Raw genomic sequence first — 12,801 nt, forward strand, 5'->3', positions numbered from 1 at the left:
TCTGGCCAGTCTCTCTCTCTCTCTCTCTCTCTCTCTCTCTCTCTCTCTCTCTCTCTCTCTCTCTCTCTCTCTCTGTCTCTCTCTCTCTCTTTCTCTCTCCTCATTCTCCCCTCTCTCTCCCTTGTCGATCCTGATCCTCTCTTTCCTCTCTCTGTGGGTGAGAGGCTCCATGTGTGTTTATGAGAGAGAGAGAGAGAGAGAGAGAGAGAGAGAGAGAGAGAGAGAGAGAGATCTAAGAAGCAGGATTTGAGAAGCTGCCACAGTCTTTGGGTATTTCAAAAGTCTCATGTGGAAGCATTCAAAAATACAATAACGGGAAAGACTTTAGTGAAGCCATTAACAGCTTGCCAGCACAGAAAACAGAGGCAGGAGGATCCGGCTGGCACTGGCAAATCTTTGTGCGGATGGAAAAGCTTGTCCTAGTCACAAGCAAGGCTGCCTTCAGCATTTGTTCTGCTCTGTCACATCTGTGATCCATGCAGCTGTAGCCCCGTGAGACTTGGGTATTGAAAGAAGCATAAAATAATTCATTTTGTTCTCACCAAAGGTTTTAGACACACACATTGTCTCTGTCTCTCTGTATCTGTCTCTCTCTGTCTGTCTGTCTCTCTCTTTCTCTCTAACACACACCACCCACGCACTCCTTCTTTGTATATATGTTTACGGTAGAATCACTCAAATAGTAAGTAAATTAAAGTTAAAATTTGAAAGAGAGTGACCATGGCCAAAATTCATTATATACAAGTATAAAACTATCAAAAAAAATTTAAAACTTTAAAAAGTTCATGGGGTGGGGGGGTTGGGGGGGGCATGATCAAGGAAGTAATTCCACACTGCTGAAATGATTGGATAGATGTTACAAAACTTGAATGTTTCCTTAACAGATGCAGAAAGAAAGTCTTAGTTCAATAAATTTATAAAAGTTAACATTTTGTTGCCAGCTTCAGCACACAGTCTTGACAACCAGCAGACAAGTTCTGAATGCCTAAGTCATAGCTTGATACCATGACACGGCGAATGTAGTTAGTAAGTGAACCAGATGCACAGGGAGCCTTCAGTTTTTCTTGAAAGCACTAAACATTTTTCATGACAATATAACTATATAATGTACCTTTTATTAAACCACTTGTGTTTCCCAGACTGATTGTCAAATCTTAGAGAACAGGCCCAGACATCATTTTAAAACATTTGGTAACTTTTACCACCATGTCTGAGAGCCAAAAGATTTCCTTGTATTATGTGAATTTCTAGTATTTGACTCAGCTTGAATTTTGGAAAATCTTCCACATGGAATAATATCCTAGGCCTATATGTATTTAAGGAATTCAAAGTGGAGGAAATAAATGTGTTCTCATAAAAGGAATATGTGTATTTGTGGAATATTTAGAATATGCAACCAAGAGTAAAGAAAGAAAATATGGGAGTCTAGAACCTTCTTTTCCAGAACTCATTACTGTGAAGGAGTTGCTACACAGCCTGCAGATCCATGCATACATTGGTGTGTGCATTAAACTAACCAAATGTTCCAGCCTTCCCAGCCTTAGGGCATATTGTAAGTTTTGATCCTGACCCAGAATTTTTAACCCTGCTTTTCACCATTTGGTTCCTGGATAAAAGACACAGACAACCTTTATAGTTATAGTAAGTAAGCCTCAAAGAGCACAAGAGCTGGGCAGATATCATCTTCTATGTTGTTAGAATTTATTTTTCTATCAATAATTTCGAGTTATTATTTATTATGTACCCAAACCCCACCTATGATTCTACTGCCCAGCTTTGGGCTGTTGCATCTTTATTTACCAACCAGAAATAGCATGGGGTCAGGATCACAAGTCTATGTGCAGATTCCTGCTCTTAGCGGCCTGCCCTGAGCCTTACAATACACAGAAAAAGACAAAACCTCAACAAGGGTGTTTCCTGGGATATTGAGATTTAGTTGCACATTGGATGGTCCTGAGAAAACTGAGTGTTGATTTGCCTAAATGGATCTGCATAGGAATATATCCAATCATGCATACCTACATAGGAATATATCCAATCATTCTTTTTCCCCCGATTTTTATGTTTTTGTATGCATGCCTTATGTGTGTGCGGTCTACACATATGTGCATGTCCATGCATACACACAAGAAGCCTAGAGTAAGACAACTGTCTTCTTCAGTCACCCTCCACTGTGTTGCCCTGAGGCAGGGTCTCTCATTGAACCTGAAGCCTCAGCCTTTTGGCTCAGCTGGCTAGTTGGCCTGCAAGTTCTCAGTGTCTGCCTGTCTGTTTATCAATGCTGGAATTATCGGCACATGCAGGCACACCTGGGTAAGGACTGGCACTCAGGTCTCCATGGTTAGAGAACAAGATTCCTCACCCACTGAGTCATCACGTCCCCACAGCAGTCCATATAATCGCCCTTACTAAAGGCTTTAAGTGAGGGCTGGCACCTCTTTACATGCACTGTCCTTGTCCCCATTCTTCCAAGAGGAAAGCTAGGCTGATAGTGCGGTCTTTAAATAACGAATACCACGCTATGCTAAAGTCTATTTTCCTGTCTGAGTAGTGAAGTGAAATTTCATTAGCCACCTGTGGTGGATTGAATATGCTAGACCCAGGGAGTGGCAATATTAGGTGTGGTCTTGTTGAAGTAGGTGTGGCCTTGTTGGAGGAAGTGTGTCACTGTGAAGGGTTGGGGGAGGCACTGAGACCCTCCTTCTAGCTGCCTGAAAGATAGTATCTTTCTGGCTGGCTTTGGATTAGGATGTAGAACTCTCAGCTCCTCCTGCATCATGCCTGCCTGGATGCTGCCATGCTCCTGCCTTGATGGTAATGGACTGAACCTTAGAACCTATAAGCCAGCGCCAACTAAATATTGTCCTTTATAAGAGTTGCCTTGGTCATGGTGTCTCTTCACAGCAGTGAAACCCTAACTAAGACAACACTGTTCTGTATTTTTTCCTAGTTTGCCATTTCTTTTTACATTTTTGTGATTTTTCTCTATACAGCATTTATGAAGGTTTTTATACAACAGTCCCATCATTTCCCTACTTATGCAATGTTTGGAAATTCCCCTCCCTGAACCCCCCCACCAAGACCATATAAAAAAATGTCTTAGAACTTTTTTTCTGTGTCAAGTCCACTTGGCATGCATTTTGGTACAGGACATTAAGGCGGGGCTCTAACGGTCTATTTTTCTCCTATGGATACGATGGAAAACCAAATCATCCTTCAACTTTGGATGTGGAATCCATGTGAATAAACACAACTGGATACACATGCATGAACTTGTGTGTGGTGCCATTTCTAGGCCCCATTCTGCACTTTCGCTCTTTGTTTCTGGAACTGTACGATACAACACTAATTATTGGGTCTTAGAATGTGGACAGGATGGACAGACAGAGTGCTATTTAACTTTAGTACTGACGTAGGTAATGGAAAAGTAGAGATGATCCTATAGATACTGATGTAGGCAGAAGTGACTTCCTGCACGTGGCTGGTTAGCTTTAGTGTTGAGGGTGAGATGTCTGTGTTATTGTTTTGTTTTTTGTTTTTTTGCTCCCATAAAAACAAGTATGAAACTACAATGGGATTGAATCTTGTGAAGCTTTTAATAGTAGTAACAGACTGCTCTAGCCATTCCTTCTGTCTGTTGCTACACACACAACTCAGAAGCCAAACATTCATTGTTCTTTTATGTTGAAGGGTCTGAGCACGCCCCACCCCCCACCCCCAGAGGAGTTCTTTCTGTTGTCTGGATAAACGCTGAAGTTTCAAGGAAGATGGTGAGATTGTAGAAATGAGATCACTGGCATTTGAAAGGTATCATAAAGTCTGGAATTCTGCTGGCACCAATATTAGTGGAATATTCCATGATTTTTTTTTTTGAAAATATAGTAGTTAAAGATGAAAATATATCAGCGGTACCACTTTACTGCAATAGTACCCATATTTTTTTTCTTGTGTAGTGACTACAAAAAAAAAAAAAAAAAAGTCTTTAGGTAGTTAATCTGGTCAGTAAATGTAGCTTAAACCACTTCATATTTTTTTAAAAGCACCGAGAGGGTTCTCATTTTGCTGATCACATCTTCGTGGTAGCAATCTGATGTCTTGCTAAAAGCCAGTTTGTAGTTTGCTTTGGCTGTAAACTGGTGATAGTCATCTGAGGGGTTTATTCAGCTTTGATAGACACAGCCATAGTTTTGCCATCAAGTCCTTGAGGGCACAGGGTTTATGTTTCTTTTTTCAGATGCTGGGTCTTAGTGAACAAGCAAAGGTACCCAAAATAGCCCACTGAAAGACAAAGCCCTTGTGGGATTCGGGCTTTGTTGGGCTTTATAATCAACTCCATGCATGCTAACAACTTAATTTGGTTCATAAAGATTGCATTAAGCAAGTGAGCTTTAAAAGTCAAATAGAAATCAAAAATACAGAGTTCACATCAGGTTGGTCCGCAGTGCACAGTAATCAGAAGGGGCAGGGACTTCCTTCATCAGTAAAATGGTGGCACATGCCATTCGTTTTCAAGGTTTGTGGCAAAAGGGGACTAGGAAAAATGCCAGCAGCCCTCATGTCTCTCGTTCCAGCTTCCTTTCCAGGCTTCATCTTCACAGGAGATTTCTTCTCTGAGTGTATTTGTAATTTGTTGGCTAAATTTCAAATGTTTCAATGGCAGATAACAGGTATTGAGAACTCACAGTAACACGAACCCTGTCTTACAAGGCCTACCTTCTAGAACAGAGAGGTGGCCCTTAAGCAGTAAATCAGTATGGATAACATGAAGGAATTTGTACATGATACCTTGACCATTTGGGGGTAATAGTCTTTTTTTTTTTTTTTTTCATACTTTCTATGTGTGTCAAGGACTTAAACTGACAAGAGGAACCAAGGAGTGGGTGATACAGTGTGAGGTCATTTTGACCAAGTAAGGGTGTTCTTCTGAATGAGACAGAGAGTTTTGTGAGGATTATGAGTTAGATGCGGCATATGTTTGAATACAATCATTAACCTCTATATTAAGAATAAACCCCAGGGACTCAGTGGGATTAAGGTGGTTTCCAAAACTATAGTGAGGAGCTGATAAGATGGGGGGTGGGGGTGTGGAACAGTGAACACGGGGCCACTGGTTTGTTTCTGAGACAGTGCTGTTTGCTTGGGAGTGTGAGATTAAACAGGGGCCACATCTTACATTTGGACACACATTCGTGGTGGTGCACACTTCATGTGAATGCGTGTTTCTGTGTACCATGTTACTCTCATATAGAATAACTTTCACTGTGCCTCAACAATCTCCTGTAAACTCATCCAATGCTTCCATCTCCCAACCCTGATGACCACTGATCTTTGCTCTCATTATACATTTTGTCTTTTTGAGAATGTCATGTAGTTGGAATCATATTGTCTGGCTTCTTTCTCTTGATGATATTTACTTAGGGTTCCACCACATCTTTTCATGGCTTAATTGCTATTTCTTTTATTTATTTCTTTTAGTTTGCATGTGTCCATGTGTGTTTATGTGTGTGTGTATATATATATATATATATATATATATATATATATATATATATATATATATAGAGAGAGAGAGAGAGAGAGAGAGAGTGGTGTTATTATGTGTCTATGAATACATGGAGGCCAGAAAAGGGCATTGGAAGTCTTGCTCTATAACTGTTTATTTGCTACTCTGAGCCAGGATCTCTCCAGGTATGGGAGGATTCACTTGTACTCAGTTGGAAGCCAGCAAATCTCAGCAACACTTCTGTGCCCACCTTCTAAGAGCTGAGGCTACCAGCCTTTTCAGTTATGCCTGGCTTGTTAAATGGGCATTGAGAGCTGGTCCTCATAATTTCAGAGATTTTGACTGTAGAATCATTTCTCCAGCCCTTTAATTGATTTTTAAAAAGTAGAATATTCCACCTTCTGGATATATTGGTTCGTGTACTTGTCTCTTGAAGGCATCATGGTTGTATCTAGGTTTTGATAATCATGAGTGCACCTGCTTAAAACCATCCACTGTGGGCTTTACAAAGACACATAATAATGTTAAGAACTGTGACTGCTGGATCATATGCTCATTCTAGATTTAGCTTGAAAAGGAACAGTCATTTTTTTTTTCCTCCAAAATGGTTGTAACTTTCTATCAGTATTAACTGTGAGTTTCTGTGTCCCACACCCTGGTGGCAATTGGTGGTATCAGGGGTTTGTATTTTATCTATTCTAATGGTGTTTGGTGGAACCTCATTTAAAAAAAATAACTCCATGCATAAATGGTAGAGAGCATGAAGGCAGAGGATGAACTCAGGTCTGCAGGCTTTGGTAGTAAGTGCTAAAGAATATTCTCTCCCCTTGTTAATTGGTTCAATTTTTAGTGCTTTCCAGGAATTTCTAGAAGTTAATTTTTCCCCATCCTTATCCCAAAGGCCCTTGGGATGCCCTCTTAGTTTCTTAGAAACTCTCTTGTGCCTCAGCTTAGATAAACCCCAAAGTTTGTTGTTAGAAGCTCTCTGACACATGGTGTCTGTCTTTATACAGACTTGAGTCTCTCCCATGCCAACCATTTCTCTCCGAAGAGTCCTTCTGGCTCTGCTTCATCTTGCTAGTTGCTAAGGAATATTCTCTACTGTGCAGCCTGTTATTTCCATTTCATGGTTAGCTTTTCAGAGTGTGTGAATATTCCAGCCATCGTTTTAGCATGGAAAAATCTCGAAGTTGGAATGTCTGTATTAGTTACGTTTCTGTTGCTGTGATAATACTCATGATCCGGGCAATTTGTAGCAGGAAGGGGTTGTGTGGGCTTAAAGTTCCAGAGGGGAAGTCTCTGATGGTGGAACAGGTATGACAGCAGGCTATTGGGGTGGGAAGTCTAGAGACCACATTTAATCAGAAACAGCAAAAAGGAGAGAGTGAACTAGAAGTGGGGTTGGGATATTAACTCTCAAATCATGTTCCTAGTGAGGTTTTCCCTCCAATAAGACCATATACTACTCCCACAGATAGGGCTGCCAGCTGGAGACCAAGTGTTCAAATATGAGCCCATAGAGGAATTTCTCATTCAAACCAGGCACTATAACGTCTCATCTTAACCTTCCTGTTGATTAGTGAGGATTCCCATCTTGAAAGGCTAGCGGTTCCTTGGGTCTGTTGAACTCTCTTTGTATGTCTGCACTTCTCTCAGTATCTCTTAATTTTCTCTCTGTACTTGCCAGATTCTAGTCCTCCTGGTTATTCTCTTCTTTAGATTACTACTTGAATCTATCAGTTGGTACTGCGATCTCTTCCATTGAAGTCTACCCACAAAATGGACAGCTCTCAATTGTAGTGAAAAAATTTCCCCGAAAGTTGGGAGGAGCTAAAGTGGGAGGAGTAAGGAGAGGAAGAGGAGGAGCAAGGGGAGAGAGAGAGATGGAGGATCGATGGAGAACCATGCATGCATCGTGAGCAGTCCTGGGTAACAACTTGTGTCTAGGTTAGTTAATTGGGAAACACCTCCAATTGTGTGGGCATCTTGTTATTGAGCATTACCAAACATACAGAGCCTTTGAGTAATCTAAGCATTAGAGTCTCATTTCTACTGTTCCCCTCCCCGTAGATGGCAGGATGGTCTGGGCTCAGCCTAACCTTGTGAAGACAGCGTGGAAGATTGGCAGAGCCATCTCCCATGCTGGTGTCTCTGGCTGCCTGAGCCAGTGGCCTGAGCCACGGCAGCCACAAGAACACACAGCCACTCACGGCCTTAGGCCTAGGCTAGTCAGGAACATGGGAACATGGCAGCTTAGTAACTACTAGCCAGAACGGGTGCCCCCATTTTAAATATCTCCCACAGTTCTCAATGCTTCTGCTCCTGGTACCCACTCCACACCCACATCTTACCAAGAGAAGCCCCTGGTTTTCTCTCACTGCCTTTCTGCTCTATTATTGTTCAGATCCCACGGAGAAATTATTGTGGTTTTTCATCAGACCTTAACAAGTTCTTGGATAACATCTTCTGATGGCGTGCTATCTATTTAAGAAGCAAGCACAAACTTGTCGCCATGGCTGTAAACTGGTCCCCTTACAATCTCCAAATGAACCCCTGTCCCCATATACCTCATTCCAAACCTACCACCAAACTGGTTCTTACCTCAGGGCCTTTCCACTTGTTTATAACACCTGCAATGCCTTCTCCCAAGACACCATCTAAGCTAGCTCAGTCTTTATAACTTTCTTTGTAAATTTTCAAGTATTTATTTGTGCATGTGTTCACATGTGTGTGTGTGTGTGTGGGGGGAATTCCCATGCCACATTGAGTGTGTGGAAGTCATAGGATGACTAGTGAGAGTCAGTTCTCTCCTCCTACTAAGTAGGATTGGGGTTTGAACTCAGGTATTCATGCTTGGCAGCAAGTATCCTTAACTTGCTGAGCCCTAAGGTAGCTTGTTCTTACTGTTCTGGTCTCAGGGCCTTTGTTGATACCTACCCTCATCAAGGTAATATGTTGACCACCCTGTTGGTTCCATGCATTCTGTATCCAATTAATTTTCTTCTGCAATAGTATTTGCATATTGTTGTTTCTATGGTTGCACTTCTCTCTTCTGAATGGAGTATAACATCTTTGAGGTCTTATTTGCAACTGGCTCCTCAAAGCTCAGTGCAGTGCCTGTGTCACATAATAAGAAGTCAAATACTCCCATTGGTTAAGTATTTCAGAACTGTGCATGACCTTCCAATAACCCATTCCTTCCATTTCATTCTAGGTTATTGTCTTTCCTGAGTTCCATTTTTTTTTCAGCACTCTGAAGTAAAACTTTGGGACTGTATCATTTCCTTTGTGTATAGTCCAACATCGCATTCACTCAAGTCCTTAGAACCTCTCCTTCCTTTGCTTCAGCCATTCTCTTTCCCTTCCCTGGTCATGGCTTCCTCATTAAATTTCATCTTTCTTTATTTTTAATATTATGACATAAGTTATCAGGCATTGGTTTGCATTTTCCCCTAGGGCACACTTCTTCTAAGATTTAGAGACATGCCCCCCCCCCCCAAAAAAAAAACAGCATCACTCTTTATAGCTCATTCTAGAAGGCATCAAGAGGGCCTTTTGGGGTAATTAACATGTATTATGTAAATATTTTGCTGCTAAAATCAGTATCCTTGAATTTCCTCCAGAAACCACAAATTTAAACGAGTGCAAAATAAGTCCTTGGTAACTTGGTGGTATATCATTCTGAAAGAATAATTGCATAGACCTTTGTGAGGACTCCTGCCCCCACTCCAGTGATGGGTTACCCTGAACTCTCTTCAGTCTACCTGGCTTGGTCTCTTAAGTACTGGGATTGTAGGTGTGCATCCCACTCAGTTCATAGGAAATATCTTTAAGAAGAGGTTTAGGGGCCTGGGGAAATGACTGTGTAAAGGGTTTGCTCTGCACGCATAGGGACTCAGGTTCAGATCCCTAAACCTCCAGCCAGGTATGGCAGTGTGTGACTCTAATCCTAGTTCTAGGAAGCAGAGAAAGGCAGAGCCTTGGAGGTCACTAGCTGGTCATTATAGATCAATCAGTGATCTTCCTGTTTAGTGAGTCTATCTCAAAAATAAAATAAAGTAAAATAAAATAATAAAATAGACAGCAATAAATGAAGACCCTTGTATACACCCACAGACATCACACACATGAAAAGATCAGAAGATGCCATCTAGTCTTAACTATCTAGTATTGTGCTAGGTTCATTAAATTGTCTGTAATGGGCTATTGCAATGACTGAGGGGGACGTTCTCTGACATAGAGAATGACACCAGGCCTTATCACCTTGCTGTAAATGTTTTGAGAAGTCTCCTGTTTTCTCTTTGCTGATAGAGCAGCTTGCATTTGGCTTTCTACATTCACTCCAGCTTTCCTGATGATGTGTGCCCATACATGGTAAAGAGTCCTGATATGGTGTATTTACTACAGAAAACTAAGAAATTGTCCTTTCTATTTATCAATCATTCTGCACAGGCTGTTGAAGTGGATTAATTCATATTTAGACAAATTGATGTGTTGGAGATTTGGGATGCCAAGTTTGTACTTGGGACAGGTGCTTTCTGAGGTGGCTATAACCTTGGCTGGCCCAGGGATCTTGTTGGTGTGAACTCAGAGCTTGGCCAACAAGTCTAACGTAAGCCGAATGAGTCCACACCACCACAACATACAGGAGGAGGCTACCTAACTCTTATCCTTTGGGCCTTTGGCCTACCAGAACACTGCTTTCTAGAAACCAGCTCCTGTACAGTGGGGAAATTCAGGCACTGACAGAGCCACCTAGAGAAGAATTAATAATTGTACCTCAACTGGACTTCCAAACAGCAGCCAGGATCCAGCACCAGCTATACAAGCAAGGCTAACTGGAACATTCTGAAGAGACTTTTAAATGTGAATGAAACGATTCACAGCTCTGGGAGTTTGAAGGCACTATTAATAGCTTGTACCTGGTCCAGACAATGTAGCATCAGGCATAAGGCAGGACAGAGAGCCAGAGTGTTTGAGGGCCAGGCTTGCTGTATTATAATGCCAATGAAAAGTCACCAAGCACCACCTTAAGTTCTTTCAAGAGTGACAGACCCAAGATGCTCATCACTTACTAGGTCACACATTTTAAAGTCCTCTCCAGTCCCCAGTTACCATGCTTAGAAATAAGTCTTCAATGCACAAAACCAGGAAAAACCACATCCAAATCATAGCAGGGAGTGAGACTATCTGGCAAAGCAGATACAGAGGCCCTGAGGTTCAAAATCCCATAGTGACCAGAAGAACTTCAAGGAGGCTAGTTGCAGCTAGAAATTATGAGTGCTTTGTGGTTTGTTACCAATGATAGGCCAGAAAGATGTGGATATCAGGATTCTCGTGGGCAGATTCCAGGGCCTATGCTTGCCAGACAAGAGCATCATCATAGGTAAATCTACAGTCAGCCCTTATGATTTTGCTATACAAGCAGGTATATATGGTGGGACAATAGCTTGTGAAGCAGAGCTGAACTTGCTGTAATATTTGGAGACAGGTAACAGGTCCTGAACGGAGGAAGGGTGGTACTCTCCTGTCCTACCGTGCATGTGTGTGTGCATGCACAGGCAAACATATGGCATCTTGGGCCTTAGCATCAGGTGCTTTCTCTCTTGTGTAGCAAAACCATATGACATCTCCTAAGTGCTACCCATCTCTTCCTGGATTATCCTCTTCTCCTGATGACTGCTTGGATGGCTTCAACTCTATTTTTTTTCCCTTTGGTGATGGCTGATTTTGTAACCCTCCTCCACCACCCCCTGCCCACCAAATGCTATTCTTTGTTGCAATGCCCCTTTTGAATAGTTTCCTGGAGGCAGGCAGGACCTAGACAAGCTTATGCTATTCAAGCTCCTATTGCCACAGCCCAACCTCCTGGACTATGCATGACTGTTATAATACCAAACTTTACCCCATGCCTAAAGCTGCGGTCTCTCGTAGCTGGATGCAGGGTTAGGAGTGAGACAGGAGCCCTGGACTCAGAGCCTTCTTTCCCAGCTTGTTGCCAGGGGCTTTTCCTGAATCTTGCAACTAGCCTTGCCTTTAATGTCACCAGTGTTCCACTGCCACACTCAACATTATTCAAGGAGCACGGAATGCTGATCAGCTGAGTCTCATTATGATGCCTACTCTCGAATTCAGCTCTTATTCAGGGGTTACACGAGATACTATCTTCCTTGTAGACAATGGAGAAAGACTCTTAGAACCCTGGAATTTAAAAGAAAAAACCAATTTCCATAATTTGCCTTGAGAAGAGGGTAAAGATTATAATGCCTGACAAATGGGTAATATGTTGGATATAAGTCTGCTGTGATGTGTGTGTGTGTTCAGTTCAACACACCACCGCCGAGTCCCAGTTCTGTCTCATAAACTACCAGAACTACAGATGCAAGTTAGATCTGGCTTTTGCCTCTGATACGCTCCAAACTTACCAGAGATGAAGTCAGTGAGGCCAAAGCCCACTTCTAGACTTGACTATTTTCAATATTAAGTTATTGTGTATTAACATATGCATATGAACTCCTTTACAGAGGACACCCTCCCCCACCACGTCAGTTTCAGTGAGAAATATTTTTTGGTTTGGCTAGAATATTGTTATTGGTTGCCATGCAAGGTGATACTTAACTGAGTATTTACTTTGAGCCAGAATAATTCATTTTATGGGTGAAGATGGCAGGTCAGAAAACAAGTCTATAGTCCCAGGATATGTAGCTGATGAACGGTGGTTTCTTTGAGGGTCCTACCCTCTCAGCGGATTTAAGGCCTGACTCTCAGCACAAGAGATGCCATGCAATGGTGAAAATTTGGGGACTTGGCCATGTGGGACAATACAATGTGGGCAGTGAATGGTACCATGTAAGAATTGGTATAAATACACTTTGTTTTTTTTCACACAGTATATTTCCCTCATTAAAACTGTATGTGTAGTTATAGGCAAAATATTTTAATCTCATGAGGCAGCTGGAGATTGCCCGCATTTGCTTTGCCACTCAAAAATATGTTCAGACTTAGTCAATAGTTCTAATTTGTAACATCAGTTCAGTGTAAACAAGACAGGAAGGGCATTGGCAGGAAGAAAACCACTACTGCATAATGTAAAACTGCCTTGACAGAGTGAGATGCTTCAGTGGGAATTTTAAGTATTTGTTCTGACTTGGGTGTAAGGAAAAACCCATTTATCTTATACTGAGACAAATTTCTGGTGGAAACTTTTTCCTGCTTAGATAATTGTTCTAAGATACAGTCACTCATGGGGTGAACCATCCCAAATTGCCACAAACAAGAAATATATATATCTTCAATCA

This window comes from Arvicanthis niloticus, chromosome 8, assembly GCF_011762505.2.
Source record: "Arvicanthis niloticus isolate mArvNil1 chromosome 8, mArvNil1.pat.X, whole genome shotgun sequence".
Lineage (NCBI taxonomy): Eukaryota > Metazoa > Chordata > Mammalia > Rodentia > Muridae > Arvicanthis > Arvicanthis niloticus.